The sequence below is a fragment of the Theropithecus gelada genome, chromosome 6, assembly GCF_003255815.1.
Source record: "Theropithecus gelada isolate Dixy chromosome 6, Tgel_1.0, whole genome shotgun sequence".
NCBI lineage: Eukaryota > Metazoa > Chordata > Mammalia > Primates > Cercopithecidae > Theropithecus > Theropithecus gelada.
The window spans coordinates 93927812-93947046 of NC_037673.1; the positions used below are offsets into that span (position 1 = coordinate 93927812).

At 40.4% G+C, this 19235-nt stretch overlaps 1 pseudogene; it reads right to left on the minus strand.

Annotated features, from left to right (window-relative positions):
• Positions 1–2093: 2093 nt before the first annotated feature.
• On the minus strand, positions 2094–18078 carry LOC112627040 (annotated as a pseudogene).
• Positions 18079–19235: the final 1157 nt, after the last annotated feature.

A 19235-nucleotide genomic window follows, 5' to 3' on the forward strand; every position in this document is an offset into this window, starting at 1 on the left:
TTGCCACACCTTAAATGCGTAATAGCAACTGAACATTAAAAATTTCAGTGTTTAAGTAACTGATAAGCTCCTCTTACTCCTCAAAGTGTTTAACTGAGAAGATAGAAAAAAAAATGTTTTCAACTATAGTCATGGTAATTATAAAAACCAAAGAGAAGCCTCCAGAGTCCCTTAAGCTGGATATCACAGACAAAGCAGACAGTCCTCTGATGAGCTATGATGTGATCTTTGTGTGGCTAAGGTTTAAGAGGAATGATGGAGTTCACAAGCTAGGAAAGTTTGCCTTGAAATTCCTCAACTTAGGGAGAGAGGAATGTCAACAGGAACAATGAAGTCTCTAGGAAAACCAAGGAAATAATTTTCACTCCCAGATATGTTTCTTCTCTTGGAAATCCCAACAAACCTGAAGAGGGAGTTTCTTGTGGAATTTGGAAGAGGTGGTGATAGCAATAACCAGGTACAACTAATGCACTGCAGGTGTTAAAAATCTACCATGCCCTACTTATGTATTGATTTGAAATCAATATGACTGATTTAGTCAGCTCTCTGGCCCAGTGAATTCAAGGCAATCAATATAGCAAATGCAGATAGCTACACAAATGTGATCATTCTTATTTAAATAAGCTACACTGGAAAATAAAAATAGCAGCAACTATAAAAACGAAAATAATGATAGCTAATATTTGCTGAGACTTTGTCCCAGTTGCTCCCTGTGGATTATATGTTGCATTAATCCTTACAATACCCCCTCTGAGATATACATTATCTGGCAAAACTCATGCTACTACCTTTTTCTGTTAGAATAAGCATTCCAACGCACTCTGTTGGTAATCTTTTCCAAGGCATTAAGCATATTCTGCCTTGATTTCTGAGTTATGTGCTTGCTTATCTCTTTTTCCTGATTATAAACACCTTGAGAGCAGGAAGCATAACAGCAAAATAACAGTGCTTGCTATTTAAGTGAGAATCAATACATATTTACTGGATTGAACTGAATTAATTTGCATTGAAATGCAGATTGTAACTGTGCAGGAAAAATCCAAGTTACATAGGAGTTAATTAGCAAGTCACTGCTCAGACTCCAGGTGTTTATATCAATTACTAGAAGATGCATATGGTTTTAAATTTAAGCCAATTTGCTCTTTCTACATTTCTGTTCTACCGTAATTGAAAGTTTGTCAATATTATCAACCATCGCTATCCTGTTGAAGGATAGGATGACTAGAAATCTGAGGCTATCAGGGTATGAAATGAGGAGCAGACCCCAAAGCATATAATTCCATGTAGTCAGATATTGCTAAGCAAGATTATTGATGCAGTAATTAATGTAAATATCACAGGTCATGGGAAAAATGTATTATACTGAATTCATTAAAATGTTACTCTAACATGCATTTTTGATGTTCTCTTTCTTACTATTACTTTCATTTTGTAGGTATTGTCCTGGATCATAGCTTTTAATGACTTTGTGTCATAAAATATAGTTTGCTTTGTACTGCATTGAAAAGGTGGATAATTAATTCGTTGGCAGAGAAACATACCTAAAGAATAAAGGTAACTTTCTCAGGAACTTAACGGAAGCATACTGCTGAGCAAGGCTAAATATGCTGGACCCACAAGTCATTCTAGTCATTTTCTGTCACATACTGCAACAATCTTCTGAAAAGATATTTACTATTACTTTTTTCTTATATAGTTTTAGATAAAGAGACTTGCACAGGAAGTGTTGATATTGTTCTCCTAAGGTCAATAATTATATCCTTTTTGGAACTAATGTTGGATTTATGAACTTTTATTTTGTACAAGTCATAGGACAATTTACAGTAGTGTGAAACTTCTTGTAGCTGCTTATAGAATCTGTTTCCATTTTCTATTATCAACTATTACTAATTTGAGATAAAAATTATTCAGAAAATTACTAAACTGGAAAATCTTTTTTTTTTTTTTTTCTTTTTTTTTTTCTTTTTTCTGGCAGAGCTACCTGAGGTTTTATTTTGGACAAAAAAAAAAAAAAAAAGCAACTAAATTGTTTTGTAGCTGGAGAAATGGGCAAGGGGCCCAGGCAGTAAACTCCCTGGCAGGTGAGCTGAGGGCTAGGGCTGAGCCTCAGGTGCGTCTCTCATTCCCAGTGCTACTCCGCAAGTGGCCTCCCTCCCAGGCTCTGGGGTAGCCTTAGGAGGGGTAGGCTGCGAGGGGCTGCCGCACCTGTCACTTGGGCAGGACGTCAGGACGTCAGAGGACTCGGACACCAGCTTCCCATCGCGGGTCTGAATCTTCTTCACAACCACGGCCCTGGTGGAGCTGGTGCAGCTGAAGGAGCTGGAGTCCGCACCAGAGCCAAAGCGGGAGCGCAGGCCGTAGCTGGGGCCCGGGCTTGTGAGGGACCCCATAGACCGAGCTCAGACCACTTGCCGCTGGTGGTCTTGCTATGGATGAATACTCATGTTCTGCATCCCAGACTCCAACCAGCTCTCTTCGCCCTCCAGCAGCTTCCTGTAGGTGGCAATCTCGATGTCCACCAGCTTGACCTTCATCAGCTTCTGGTACTCACGCAGCTGCCACGCTATGTCCTGCTTGGCCCGCTGCAGGGCAACCTTCAGCTCGGACAGCTTGAATTTGGCATCCTTAATGGAAAGCTCTCCACGCTGCTCAGCATCTGCAATGGCGGCCTCCAGGGAAACCTCTGGCCTTTGAGGCCCTCCGTCTCAACCTGGAGCTGGCTGATGTTCCAATTCATCTCAGAGATCTGAGTCTTTGTGCTCTGCAGGTCATCCGCGTGCTTCCCAGCCAGCGTCTGCAGCTACTCATACTTGATCTGGTACATGCTGTCAGCCTCAGCCTGGCTGCGGTTGGCAGTCTCCTCGTAATGTGCCTTGACCTCAGCAATGATGCCGTCCACATCCAGGGAGCGACTGTTGTCCATGGATAGCACCACAGAGGTGTCCAAGATCTGGGACTGCAGATCCTGGATCGCCTCTTCATACAGCTGCCTGAGGAAGTTATCTCGTCAGTCAGCCCTTGCAGGCGAGACTCCAGCTCTACCTTGTGTATGTAAGCTTCATCCACTTCCTTCTTGATGAGGACAAATTCATTCTCCATCTCTGTACGCTTATTGAACTCATCCTGGTACTTGTTCTTGAAGTTCTCCACCAGCCCCTGCATGTTGCCAAGTTTCGCCTCCAGCTTCAGCCTCTGTGGCCCAGAGTCTTCAACTGCCGCCTAAGGTTGTTGATGTAGCTCTTGAACATGTTATCCATGTTCCTCTGAGCCATCTTCTGCCGCTGCAGGAGGCTCCACTTGGTTTCCAGCAACTTGTTCCACTGCTCCAGGAACCATACCTTGTCTATGAAGGAGGCAAACTTGCTGTTGAGGGTCTTGATCTGTTCCTTCTCCTGGGTGCACACAGCCTGGATGCTGGGGTCCACCTCCAGGTTAAGGGGGCTCAGCAGGCTCTGGTTGACCATGATGGCAGTGATGCCTCCCATGCCGCTAGCCCCACCATAACGTCCACCCAGGCCACCCAAGAAGCTGCTGTTGCTGCCCTCTCGGGAGAAGCTCGAGGAACTGGTGCGGGCACTGGGCCCACTCCTGTAGGAGCAGCTACTGAAGTCCCGGGGGCCAGAGGTGGACACCTTGTAGGACTTCTGGGTCACCCTGATGGACAAGGTGGAAGCAGGAGTGGAGGCAGACAGGTGGGCGGAACCAGAGGGAGATCCCAGAAGGAGCAGAGAAACTGTTTCTTGGTGGAAAATCGTTTTATACTTTAGGATTTGTATTCCAAAGTATCAGTAAGCTTTCAAAAATGGTAACTATGACCCATGATAAGAGGTAATATTACAGCGTGACCCACACAAAAACAAACATATATAAAACATGAATCAAAAGCTTTATTACATAGTACCTATCCTTGGTATGCACCACTAATTTTGACATTTTCTGTTAAATACTATTTTATTTCATGTTTTAAAAATGCTTTCCTAACATTAAGTTAATTTCACAACCAATAATAATCACAACCTTCAATTTTTTTAAATGTCATGAACATTAGAATGATGATATAAATTAGAAGTGAGCTATTCTTTTTTTTTTTTTTTTTTTTTTTTTTTTGAGACTGAGGCTCACTCTGTCGCCCAGGCTGGAGTGCAGTGGCCGGATCTCAGCTCACTGCAAGCTCCGCCTCCCGGGTTCACGCCATTCTCCTGCCTCAGCCTCCCGAGTAGCTGGGGCTACAGGCGCCCGCCACCTCGCCCGGCTAGTTTTTTGTATTTCTTAGTAGAGACGGGGTTTCACCGTGTTAGCCAGGATGGTCTCGATCTCCTGACCTCGTGATCCACCCGTCTCGGCCTCCCAAAGTGCTGGGATTACAGGCTTGAGCCACCGCGCCCGGCCGAGCTATTCTTAAATATATCCTTTTCTCTAGAAATTCCTTACAGATTTCTAAAAACTGCCGCTTAGCACCTCAGGTAAATGATTAGATTTGGGGTTATAGACATGAATACTTTGCCTGTAAAGGTGATGTGTTAAGTACTTCATCTTTTGGATGTGTAGTATGTTAGTTTTGATTCAGAGCTGTAGACCCAGGCAACTGTTAGGTATGGGCAGAAATATTGATATTTTTTTTCCTCCACAGAGATGAGAGTTCTTGAGAAAAACAATGAAGTACAGGATAGGAAAAAAAATGAAGACTATGAGATGCAGCTGAATAAAGATAAAAGTAATAATTAGTCTCTCCTTTCCCAGTCCCAGCAAATGGGATTATCTGGCCAGGTCGGTATCTATCTTGACAGAGAAAAGTGAAATTCCTTCTCAGACATCTGCTTGTAGTTCCAAAGTAGAAATTAACAAACAACAAAATCATTGAAAGAAACTATAAAGGAGAAATACTTTTCTTCATTTTCTTAAAATTTTTATCTATAAATTCAGAGGATAATAAATTATTTAAACTATTTAAATTAATAATTGCCCCCATGTTGCTGACATTGTGTAAAGAAAGATTAATAATAATATTTGTTGAATTAAATTTATTAATAATATATGTCCAACTTATTAAAAAATATTTTTAATGGATGAATAAAAATCTTCTCAAAGACTTATGAGAAATGTTTAATATTACCTAGTCTTCTAAAGTAAGGTTATATTTGAAAATATATAAAGTCCAGTTTCTCTAATGTATTTTTTTAGTTCATTCATATTTACCATCTGCAATTATCAAATTATTCAAACAATTTCTTCATTCCAGTGTCTTCTTACTTCTACTTCATTCAACGCCTAATCACCAGATAAGACAGTATTCTGGAAAACCAATATGTATTTCATTATCCTTCTACCTCATATAGCCAGTGCCTTCTAGTTTATATCCAAGGCCCTAAAATTAGAAATAAAGGTTTCCCTAACCTGGATCTAGCCAGTCTATCTCACCTAACTCCTTACTTCACTATATGTTCAACACTGTGGACAAATGGAAGCCAATGATAATCCCGAAAGACACACCCACAAACACCATAAATCCAAATGTTGAACTCACAAAAGATCAAAATCCCTGACACCATAACTCTGCAGAAAGTAATTTAAAAATTATTTAAAAGACATTTACATTTTTTGAAAGGAGATTTATTTGAGAAACTTACAAAAACACAGCAGAACACTCATAAGCCACTTTACCCAATAATGTAGGCAATAATAACACAGATTTAAAGTATGAACATTCAGGTATACTGATAGTCACACTGATACAACAGTCATGGGCAGATGAACTACATTCACAAAAAATAGGTCAAAAAGCTAAATGTATGAATACGTATCACTATGGTTGATAATAGTGTGTTTTGGGACTGCCGTCCTAAATACTGTGGGGAACAAACTAAGTCTTTTGACATGACTGATCGAAAACCAGGATGGGTTACAACTGCACCAATCACCCAAAGAGCCACGATCTCAATCTTTCACTAATGCAGATGTACAAAAATTGTCTTCATTTACTGAGGAAATTCCAATGTTTTTGCATACATGCCCCAATGCTTACACTCAAAGTCAATGTTGTGATAATGCACTTTCATGAATCATATTTGCAAAAAATGCATAAAACAAATCAGAAATTTCTAGAAGTCTCTACACAATCTATACTTCCAGTACTGGAAATGATGCAAAGATAGAATACATAACATAGAGAACTGCAAAAGAAAAAACTGCTGAGAATGTAAAATACTGGGGAAAAACTGAAAAAAGAAAAAGAAAAAAACTCCAGAAAACTGAAAAGAAAATTTAGCATTTGAATATGTGTATTACAAGGATAGATTATGGGCAATTGCACAGAGATAGTTCATAAGAGCTGGCTGACTTTCACGACATTAACAGTATTTTGTACCCTAGCATCACTATAAGTAGCTGATTTGTTTTCTTTTACAACGTGGCTTTTCTCAAACAATATGTTCACCTTCACTTTCTATATGGTGCTGCTCTTTTTGAAATGCTTCATGATTTGATATACACAGACATGAAGATTTTCTATTATATTTTCCCATCTTCTGTGCCATGCTTCTGTGTTGTTTCGCATACACAGAAGTCTATTCCACAGGCACTTATATACAGACCACAAATTTGGCAGAAACGATAATGGTGATCAAACTGCAACACCATTGCTTAAGTGTCTTCTTATCCTACCATGCATATAATTACTTATGCATCAGTCAGCAACTTCACGAGCTTCTTCAGACAGCTTCAATTCATTAGAAGCTCCTGGAATATCATCAGCTGAAGGAAATGCCAACGCAGGCAATGACGCATTTTTAAACTGAAGTTCTCATTGTTGCTGTAACATGTGGCCAATCCTCTCCTCTGAATTTTCTGCCAAATGCATTGGCTGAATGGAAAATAACAAACTTTATTGGTAACACCTTGAAATTCACTTTTAAAGCCTTGATTGCACCTAGTTCTAAATCCATCATTATGGCTTGGGGATTCAATTGAAATTCATTTTCTTCTGCAAAAAGACAGTAACAAGGTAATTGTTCTGCCTAACAATGCAACTATCCTGTGATTGTGATTTTCAGGATTTTAGGCGTTAGGAATTTAAACTTTAGGGATATTGATCTTTAGGAAATCGGATCTTTTGGGATCTTATAGCCTGAGGATTGTGTCTTTCAGGATTATGACCCAAACCTGAACAAATCTGTCCCTTTGAATATAGATGTATCTTTCTGCCTTAAGTAATATTCATCCCTCTTTCAAGAAAGGCTTCTCATTGTTTCAGCACCCAGCCAAATCCCACCCTTTACTTAAGGAGCAATTCAAGTCTTACCCAAACTCTCCTCAGGTTTTTCTATCCTGTGAGTAAAAATGGGGTTCATATTTCTGCAAGGCGTATTCTTCTATAACTTAGTGGTTTTTTTAAAAAAAAACTATTAATCACACTTATTAGTATTTCTCTTTATTTCTTGTATTAGGAATTTGGAAGAGGGTTGTCTGAGCAATTCTGGCTCTATATCTCATGAGGCTGCAGTCAGATGTGGGTCAGGACATAGTTATGTGAAGACTGACTATGTGTGAAAGGTATGCTTACTCACGTGGATGGTAAGTGTGGGCTTTTGGTGGGAGGTCTCAGTTACCCTCCCTGTGGGCCCTTCCATAGGGCTGCTTGGTTTTCCTCAAGACATGGAGTTTAGTTTCTCCCACGATCCAAAAAAACAAGGTGGAAGCTGCAATGCCTTTTATGTCCTAACCTCAGATATCATACACCATCACTTCCACAGTATTCTACCGGTCGCATGGGTCAGCACTAATTAATGTATATGGGCTCTGCCCAAGGACATGAATATCAGAAGCCAAGGACTGCTTGGAGGCCTTTGGGAGGCCAGATACCACAGTATTAATTGTAATAAATGGCCTATTTAGGATCTGCTTCTACCCACTATTTGAAATACCTGGAGTCCCTCAAAGTTTCCCTTTATTATTTCTAAAAGTATCTCATATGGATTGAAGCACAAAGTTATCTCAGATACCACGCAATCATTGCCATTTTTTTTTCTCTCTTTTGGCTTCAGGCTTATGAAATCCCATGAAGGCCCCTTTCTTCAATACCTGGCACAAATCCTGATCATTGTGACTGAATACACACCATGCACATGCCCCACTGGGCCAAATCCTCTCTGCTGTGCCAAACATGACGTGGTGCCCAAAGTTGCGAACCTTGGGAGGCCTCCCATATGTTTGATGCCATTGGGTGGCAGGCACACTCTGTTGTCTGTTCTCTGTGAATGTATGGTAGAATGAATCCCAGAGAGTCAGCCAATGTGGCACAGTACATTATATAGTTATGGAGCTCCCAGTGATTTCAGACCTTTTGATAAAAGAGCCCTTTCATGTGTTACCTCAGTTTTCCTAGCACTTGACCTAAGTTGTTTTAGGCTGAAGGATGAGCTGAGTGATAGGCATTATTCTATATTAAAAATAGCTCTTCACTTCCAGTACCTATCATATTATGGCATAGCTATGTGCCAAATTTCTTTCTCCCTTGTAATAGTTATTTCCCAAGAGGTTTGCTTTCTCATAAAAATCTGTCTCTACGAGTCCTAAAGTCCATTCAAGTTAGGTTCAATTGGGACTCCAACTACACTCTTCCTGCTAATATCCTTAAGATGTCTCTAGTCCCAGAAATGCACAATCTTTTTATTGGAATAAGCAGAATCTTTTCCTAGGCTTGACTCTGAGGGATGCTGTTACCTAGATAACAAATAGCCAAGAGCCACCTGTGTAAAGACTTTCCAGAAGCTCTAATGACAGAAGTAGTGTAACAACGTTGATTTAACATCTCTTGTGAAAAGTTAATTTAGAATAGCTTTATCCGTTCCCTCACAGTATCACTTAAGGAGGCAAAGAGACTAGTGATATACTTCATAGGTTTTGAAGAAAAACAGGCTGAAATTAAAAGCCCAGTTTATCCACATAGCAGCAAAATACATTTGGTAAGTTACTAAGTCTAATTTTCCTCATCTGATATCATATGGTTATCATAAAAATTATCTAAGACTGTTCAAGTCTGTGTTTAAAAATAAATGATAGGAACATTCACTATTATCATTAACATCCTAATAATTACTGATAATGTCCCATAACAAGACTTCTCATCATTCTGTAAAACTCCCTTTTGTAGCTTTGGGGCTAATAGTGGACTGAGGTCCAGCCTGTAGCTGATTTTCCAGGTCATACCATCAACAGTACCCTCTTTGTCCCCAGAGTCAAATTTAAATTTTGGATCTTCAGGGCACAAGCAAGTGGGAGATTGAATCTCAACTTACTTCTGATCTTTATTATGGGACCTGGAATAGACAAAACTCTATTGTTAATATCAAATTTGAAATCAATTTGAATCAATTTGAAAGGCAAATTCATGGAGTTTCTGACTACATTCCCTGCTCTGCACTTTCCTTCTTGGTGGTTGTCTTCCTTCCCCTGCCTTTCCTCAGAATTCATCAATCAAAATCTCCCTGGAACTATGCTTCTCAAAGTACGGTCCCTACAGTACTTATCACTTCAAGAACGAAAGCATAATAGTTGAAATTAAGATTCCCAGGCCCCACTCCCAAATCTCTCTCTCTCTCTCTCTCTCTCCCCCCCCATATATATGTATATACACATATATATACACACACATATATATACATATATACACACATATATATACATACATATATACACACATATATATAAAACACACAAGTGTGTGTGTGTGTATATATATAACATGCACATAAACATACATATGTATGTGTGTGGTTTTTTTCTCAACACACTTCTGAGGTGATTGATGTGCAGGGAGCTTGGATCCAAACTTTGGGTAGCACCACCCGACTGCACAAAAAGTTTGGGAGCCATGGTATCAAACCATCATTAATTAAGCCTCATGTTTAAAAGACCAGAAAAGTTAGGCTTGACATGGCTTACCAAGTAAAACTGGACTTTAACATTACTAAAATTTTGCTTTTGCTGTGGTTGTGTGCCACAAGAAAAAATGGTATTAATGAAACAGTAATGAAATGATTGATTGTTCCAATTCACAGTTCTATATGTTTATTACACACAATATTAGGGAAGAACTTAATGATCAGCCACTAGTTTGGGTCACCTCAAAGTTAATTCTAGGATAGTGCCTTGAAATGCTGGATAACTTGGTAGCTGTTCCAATGATTAGTGCTTCCCCATCTTGGGTTTTGCCCATCTTTATGCTGTAAATGACTTTCTATTTCTCCTCCTCTATCAATTTGTATTAAGTGTGGGAATCATACTTTCTTTCCTTTTATCTTAGCCACCATTAAAATATTTTACTATAGCAACCATTTGCTTAGAGTGAACCTCATCTCACCTACTACTTCTACTACTGTCAATAAAAAAGCTTTTTTTCCACAATTACAGGCACAAATGTCCTACAGTCTGATATATCTTTAAAAAAGGAATCCGTATGGTCATGGGGCTTTTTCCTTGGTTTAAAACACCTATGTACCCATCACCAAGCATTCCCCCACAATTGTAAGACATTCTCTGCCCTGATAGAGCAGATGCTATTCCCTATGGGTCCTGTAGGGTTCAATCAACACCTTTTCTTTCTATTTTCCATCCCTACTTCCTTTTACATAATGCCCTGGTGGAAAGTTCCTGCTCGGGTCAAAACGTTCTTTGACTAATGCTGGCAGGGACCCTCTAGTCTCCAGGGAAGACCATCACTCTTCCCTTGGAAACTAAACAGCCTTTTCTACTAGCTGCAACAATAGTTCTAACCCAGTTTTCTATTGCTATGCCCAGGCTTGGAGATATATAAATAATCTCTGGCAGTACACATTTTCTCTACGCTCATGCTATTATCTGTTTAATACAAGGCAGTTAGTTCTCATCTTTAGGTAGCAATTAGTCCATGCTATGAATAGATGCTATACTAGAATTACTCATTACCCAGAGAAACCTAAGGAATATAATTTCTGTTTCACAGAGCACACCAGCCTGACGATTAAGAAAAATCATAATGGCAGTATATTATTTCTCTAATTTGGCTCCATTTCATGACTATGGAATTTGCAGGCTACCTTTTCCTTGGTGCCCACACACAGAAACTTCTGAGCTCTCACATTGCCTCTGCCAGTCCCTCCTTTCCTACTTTGGCTCTGACACACTGTGGTAGCCCAGATGGCTTCTGTCTGTGAAACCCCTTCCAGGCCCCTCTCCATAGGCAGGGAAGGTAGTGCCATTTCACACTTATGCCCTCTGCAGTCCAAGGTACTCTTAATGCTCCAATCATCCAGGGAAGCCCCTCTTCCTCATAAGAAAGTTACACGCTGGGAGCACAAAGCAGAGCTTCTTTGTGGTCAGTATATCATCTCCCAGAAATTTTGGCAATGCTTGTCTTTTCTAGAAAACTTCATTTTTCTCAAAGCAGATTTCTCCACATTCCTGTTTGTCCAGGATAAACAGTCCATTTAAGTAAAGCATCAAGCTGTGTTCACTCCTTCTCTAACACTAGGACTTGACTAATGTAACAAATCTTTTTAGGAAAAGTTTATTCCCAGGATGCTTTTAAGTGTCCCATACAAATGTATTCTCAGCATATTCACTTAATCAGTGTCATAGATATACACAGTCCAACTTTTAGGGTGAACAGAGTTTTGCTTTATGCTCAGCTGTCCCCTTCCTCCACCTCTGCCTTTGCTAACTTCCACGAAGTACTCAAAATCCAACACTTGGTTGAAAGTACAGTCTTGAGTAGGTTACTAATTTTTTTATGAGACTTTAAGATGCTCAAGGCTGGTGTGTTAGTTATCTATTGCTGCATCACAAATTACCCCAAAATGTCATGACTGCAAACAACAAGGGTTTGTTATCTCACAGGCTCTGTGAGTCAGGCACCTGGGAGCAGCTTAGCTAGCTGGGTCTACCTCAAAACCTCTCATGAGGCTGCAATCAAGGTGCTGGCCAGGGATGCAGTTATCTCCAAAGTCAATTCAGAGACCTTTATAAAAAAAACATTTACAGTGTTATGCCAAATTAGATATTGATTACATATATCATAAAATTAATAAATCAAGCAGATTTTTCTACTTCATAATTCATGTCAAATTTAATAGTCTCTTCACTGATTCTTTGTACTGAGAAAGGGCATTTTCATTTTCCCCCTCATTCTTAAGACTAACAAAGGACATTCTGTAATCTTCAGTTTCTTGGGGACCGAGAAGCTCTTATTTATTACTAATATTTCTCAGCAGCTTTAATTTGGATAAATGTTTTCAGAATTTTTTTTTTTTCAAATTGCTTCCAACCTCACGCTCAGGTCATTGTTGACTCTAGACTGAAAACACCAGTTCTTCCTCAAATGAGTCTCCCCATAAGAGTTGCTCACAACATGGTAACTGGCTTCCCTCAGAGTAAGGACTCAAAAAACAGGGACAGATAGAGAAAGAGGGAGAGACAAATACAGACAGATGGAGAGAGAGAGAGAGAGACAGAAACAGAGAGACACACAAAGAGAAAGAAAGAGAAGGAAGGAGATGCTCAGAATTCCTATGCCTGGTTACATGGATTTTGTGTATGGGATTTTTTCCATTGTAATTTAACAATATTCAGGGTAGAGTCATTTTATAGTGTTTATTAGGAAATTCTAATGAGTATTGGGCTCAAGGAGAACTCTTTAGAAATGGCATGTGACAACTATGTGAATATTAATTCATTGCCATTACACTGAACACAAAATAATAAATATATCCAAAGTAATTGGCTGTTTAAAATCACGTTTGCAAAACAGCCTGTGGCTAAAGTGCTTGTTAACTTGGCAGTAACAAAATAGGACAATTTTATACTGAAATGGTTTTTATATAAAAGGTCTCTGCCAGAACTAAGGACTTTCCTGGAAATGATTTGTAAAAGGCTTTGCATAAAGACATACTGCAAATAAGGCCACCAACTTCTTATTTCTACACTCATTCTTTATTGTTGTAAGCTGAATAATACCCGCCCCCCGCCCCCAACCCCAGAGATGTCACATTGTAATCCTTGGGATCTATGGCCTTATATGGAATACCTACATTTAATAGGTGGCCTTACATGGTAAAAGAGGCTATAGACATGATCAAATTAAGGGTCTTCAGATGGGGAGATTATTCTAGATTATCTGAATAGGCCCAGTGTAATCACAAGGGTCTTTATAAGAGAGAGAGGTGTGGCCGGGCGCGGTGGCTTATTCCTGTAATCCCAGCACTTTGGGAGGCCAAGTTGGGCAGATCATGAGGCCAGGAGTTCAAGACCAGACTGACCAACATGATGAGATCCCCTTTCTACTAAAAATACAAAAATTAGCTGGGCATGGTGGTATGCACCTGTAGTCCCAGCTACTTGGGACGCTGAGGCAGGAGAATAGCTTGAACCTGGGAGGCGGAGGTTGCAGTGAGCTGAGATCGTGCCACTGCACTCCAGCCTAGGTGATAGAGTGAGACTCCAATTCAAAAAAAAAAAAAAAGAAGAAGAAGAAGAAGAGAGAGAAGTGTCTCAGAGTGAGAAAGATGACCAGGTGGTGACACAAGTAGAGAGACAGAGAGAAAGAGATTTGGAGATGATGTACTGCTGACTTTGAAGATGAAGGAAAGGAGTCACAGTCAGGAAATACTCTGGTCTCCAGAGTATTTCTACTTGCTAGAGAAGGCAAGTAGATGGATTCTCCCCTAGAGCCTCTAGAAGGAACCAGCCTTGCTAACACCCTGACTTTGGTCCAATGAGACTGATTTTGAACTTCTGGCCTCCAAAATTGTAAGAGACTAAATTTATGTTGTTTTAAGCCTCCAGGTAATTTGTAGTAACTCATTACAGCAGTAATAGGAAACTAATATAGTTATAAAAGAAATAGTGATGAGTCTGTCAGCATTTTTAGAAGTATTCCATGATAGGTTAAATGTCTTGAAGCTTTTTTAAAAACATGTAGCCAACCCAGTTCTCCAAATACAGAGAGAGGCATCATTTCCACATGATGGAAGAGCTAGACTAAAAGGGCATTCCTCCTCAAGAAGACCTCTCCCTCTTCCAAGTGGAGGTGGGGCTGGGAGCACAGCCTGAGCATCAGCTGGGGTACAGATCCTCTACCAAGGGACACAGAAGGGGAGAAACCCTGGCAGCAACTATTCCCTGGGATCCCCAGTGGGCAGAGCCCAGGGACTGCAGCCATCATTGTTTCCATAGCAACCCATGGATTTTTTTTTTTTTTGGAAGATTATATGGTGGCTCTATTCCTGCAGAAAATTGGGATTATTCACCCATTTCTACAAAGACGTATAAATTAAGAAATATGAAGCATATCTGTGTCTCCCATGGCCCAAGTTAAGCACTCCAATCCTTCCCTGAACTTTTCATTACATGCTGAATTGACCATGAAATGAAATTTCAAACAAGGTTCTTAGAGCTCATGTTAGAGAGAGTTACTTGTAAGACAAAAGTACTTATTTTACAAAATATGTATACCTCTCCCACAAATATTCCATATAGTTTCAGAATCAAAACTAATTTATGAGACAAAGGTTTAACATATTTCTAGCCACTGTGGCTTTGTTTTATTTAGAAGACATTTTACTATAGCATTTAAAGAACCACTTGTGCATGGGAGATGAATAGTTGGCAGACCTCCTTCTTACAAAAAAGGAAACCTTCAAGGGGACTTTGTAAAAATCTCAGAAATGAAAGTGTATGATAGCTCATTGGAGGAATGCCACTAACTACTGGGCAGTGATGCTGGTAGGCAGAGGGCATTTTCAGCTCATAATTGGGTTTCAGTGGCTTGGCTTGGGAGGCTTAACTGAGGAAAAGACTCAGGGCTCATTAGGCAAAAAAAATCTAAAATCTAAAAGCTAAAATTAGTGATGTGTACACTGCCTCCAGCTGCCTACCCCTTCTTCTAGTTGACACCAAAGAGGGGCTCACTGGCAGGGAGGGCTGCTGTGCCTATTCTGTGGCAGGGCAGGCACTCCAAGTGAACATTCCCAGCATGAATACCACTACATAAACTAAAAAAGATTTCTGTAATTTAATGCTCAACAAAGAATCTGGCAGAGCCTTGTCCTGAATCCCACAGCACTCTATTCCTTAGTCTTCAAGGGTAAGGAGAAGCCCCTGGTGACTCCACAACCTCCCACAATCAACCATATTAAGCTCAAGTGTCTGCCAACAGCATCTACCTTCAGAAGGACCTGTCCCCATGTAAGTGCCCGCATGAGGCTGGACTCAAGGGGCCATAATGCCTGTCCACCAAGAGTTTTCCACATTTTCCCTGGTCCTCAATATCTCCATACTGGACAACCATGACATCATCCTCACCTGAGGGGCCCACAAGCTAAAATTCTTTGAGCATTGCTGTCAACACTGCCTGCAACTCTGGAGGAATGCCATCTCCAGTTCTTCTCTTCTTTGACCAGCCCATTGCAGGGCAGATGTGCTGCCTCCCAGAGGATATGTTCACATACTCCCACTCCCCCTGTATCTGGAGAGTAATCACATGATAGACCTAATAGTGATACAGACTTTTTTTTTTTTTTTTTTTTTTGGCCAGATTCAAGGACCTCTGAAGACACATAGCTCTACCCTCTGCAGACACAACTAGGAAGGGGTCTCAGGCACTCTGTCACTTCAGTTCTTCAAAACCTAGAGAGCTTCATCTATGCAAAGTAACCACAGCCCTATGAGATAACCAAGGGAGAGTCCCCATGGTCCCCATAAGTCCCAGCACCTGAGCCTATAGAGCCCAGCGACACATGAAACAACTATATTGAATAAAACAGTTCAGACTTGCAAAACCATCAAAATAAAGAAGACACTCTTACAGATTTTTCCCATGTAGTTTGAGTAGATTTTCATACAGTTTTCATGTAACCTCCAGATAACTTTAATTGAATGAAATACTATCTTACCTCCTGGTCCATGGCCACATCTAAAACTTAAATGACATTTTACCAGAGTGGATTGATTTCACCTCCCTCAAATCCTTTGTTCAGGCCACTCACTCACTCAAGCTAGGTACTGAGACATGTATGTTCAGGACTATGAAAATTGAATTTCTGCCTTGCAGTGTTAGCATAGAGATTTACATGCTTGTGGACAAGTTACTAACAGTTCTGAATGTTAAAACACCAAACAATCAAGGATGTCCAGTGGTTCTTGGATTTGCATTAAGTGACCACCTTAAGCACTCAATTTATCATGCAGCTCACAGGTTCTTCTGAAAGGAAAGAGATTTATTATGTATTTACTCAAAGACAAAATATTTGAGTAATTAGAATCCCTGTCTGCCTCACCCTGATTTTATTCTACTCTGATGCAATCCAGGACACACAAGATGAAACTGTTTGCCCCAACATCAGAGTGGAGGCCATCCTATCTCCTCACTGGTGGAGGTAAACATTGGGCCTGCATCTTCAAGATGTTGGTCTCAGACATGGACAACTGCCTTATGAGAAAGAAAGAGTTTCTGGTCATTAGAGCTAACTTTAAGACATGAAATTCAGATGGTCTTTCATGGTGGCACAATCTTATCACTGCAGCCTTGAGTACTGAGGCAAGGGCAGACACACTGAGTCCCCTGTTGGGTAAGATGGGAATGATTTTTAAATACTTCTACTCTCAAATTATTTATGGGTCAGACTGCATAAACCATCAGGGAAAAGCAAAGTTTCACAAGAGACAAAACAGAGTGGATGAGGTTGCCCTACAGTCCCCATTTTCTCAATATAATATCCATGGAATATTGTGGTTGCTTGCCATCCTGGCCAAGGACACAGGTGAAAGCACAAGGGCTAACAAAACTTCTTGCTGTCACTGCTTGTTCCCAGGTGATATGGTTTAGCTGTATCCCCACCCAAATCTCATCTTGAATTGTAGCTCCCATGATTCCCACGTGTCATGGGAGGGACCTGATAGGAGGTAACTGAATCATGGGGGCAGGTCTTTCCCATGCTGTTCCTGTGATAGTGAATAAGTCTCATGAGATCTAATGGTTTTATAAAGGGGAGTTTCCCTGCACAACCTCTCTCGCCTGCTGCCATGTAAGACATGCCTTTCACCTTCCAGCATGACTGTGAGACCTCCCCAGTCATGTGGAACTGTAGTCCATTAAACCTCTTTTTTTTCCTTTATAAATTACCCAGTCTCAGGTATGTGTTTATTAGCAGCGTGAGCACAGACTAATACAATAGGATTTGTGTGGAGAATTTGCCTCTCCTCCATGATTTGCTGGCATCTGGGTGGTGGTGGTGGGCCACTCACCAACATGCTGCCCCTTATCCCACAACTTGCCTCCTTCTGATCTAGCCACTGCTACACAGTTCACCAAGGAAGTCTCCTTCTTCTGTGTGCCATTCAGACACCTGGGCTATTACTATGACTCTCAGTTTAAAAACTACCATTAAAAGCATTGTTTGAATTCTTTAGCTTCTGTATTCTTCTATCTGCTAACGTTTAGATACAAATCTACAGCCAGATGCAGAAAGTTAACCCAAACACGTGGCAGAAACAGCATCCATTCAAACTAACCCCATGGTCAGAAAGAAATGCAAACTATGTGACTAGAAAAGCAATTATTGCAGGACTGGCTACATCGTTTATGGGTCCAGTGTAAACTAACAACGTGGGGGCCCAACGTGGGGGTTCAAAAACTGTAAGAATGTCAAGGTGGTGACAGCAGAGCATTAAACAGAACATGAGGCACTTCTAAGCACAGGGCCCTGTGCAGCTACACAGGCTGCACACACAGGAAGCAGCCCAGATTATGGGAAATCATTTCCCACTGCCCAAATTAGGAATTTTCACCAAGAATCCACCAGAATATGAGAAGCCTTTCTTCTCAACAATCCACAAGAAGCCTTGGCACACTCCAACTGGAGAAGAGAGCCTATAGATGATGGAACCAGCATCTGTTATTCTGCTGAGCCTGATCCAATGTGGCTACACCTGGGCTGTTATATTTTTTAAAAGATCCTGATCTGGGAGGAAGTTCTAGACACCTCTCTTCTATTCTCACCTTGCCTGTGCTTGTTCTAGTCTTTGTAGTTTCTGCTTTCCTGGCTCCATAACTCAGCTTTGATATCTGATTCTGCTGTCTTAAGCTTGGTAATCATCCAGATACCCCCTTCTGACTTCTCAGACTCTAGTTTCAGCTCTGGCTGGTTTCAGCTTTCCTGGCTCCCCAGGTTTTGATATCCCACATATCACATGAGACACACTCTCTTTTTGTTTCCACCCTAGTTCATTGTAATCTCACTGGTCAGACTAGCCTTCTTTCCCCTATTACATAGGGAAGGGTAAAACTATAATCAGAAGGTAGCATATGTAACCATTACCTAGTAGTTACTTTCTTAAAAAATAGTCACTACTTGACTTCAAACTATACTACAAGGCTACAGTAACCAAAACAGCATGGTACTGGTACCAAAACAGAGTTATAGACCAATGGAACAGAACAGAGTCCTCAGAAATAATACCACACATCTACAGCCATCTGATCTTTGACAAATCTGAGAAAAACAAGAAATGGGGAAAAGATTTCCTTTTTAATAAATGGTGCTTGGAAAACTGGCTAGCCATATGTAGAAAGCTGAAACTGGATCCCTTCCTTACACTTTATATGAAAATTAATTCAAGATGGATTAGAGACTTAAATGTTAGACCTAAAACCATAATTAACACCTACGAATATAAAGGTGAAGTGGATTTCGCATAGGTCTGATTAAGTGTATAAACTGAAAATAGGGGAATCAGTGGACAAAGCCTCCTATAATGGCGAATACCACTCCTATTGATAGAACATACTGGAAATGGGCTACAACATAGTATGTGTCATGTAAGACAATATCTAATGATGAATTAGCTAATACAATGCTGGTTAAACCTCCTATTGTGAAAAGGAAAATGAATCCTAGGGCTCAGAATATTGCAGAAGATCATTTTATGTTACTGCCTTTCAGGGTAGCTAATCAGCTAAAGACCTTGATGCCAGTAGGGATAACAATAATTATGGTAGCAGAAGTGAAGTATGCTTGTGTGTCTACATCTGTTCCTACTGTAAATATATGTTGAGCCCATGTGATAAACCCTAAGAAGCCAATTGATATCATGGCTCATACTAAGCCCATGTATCCAAATTGTTCCTTTTTTTCCAGATGAATATGTTATGATGTGGGAGATTATCCCAGAGCATGGTAGGATAAGGACATAGACTTCAGGGTGAC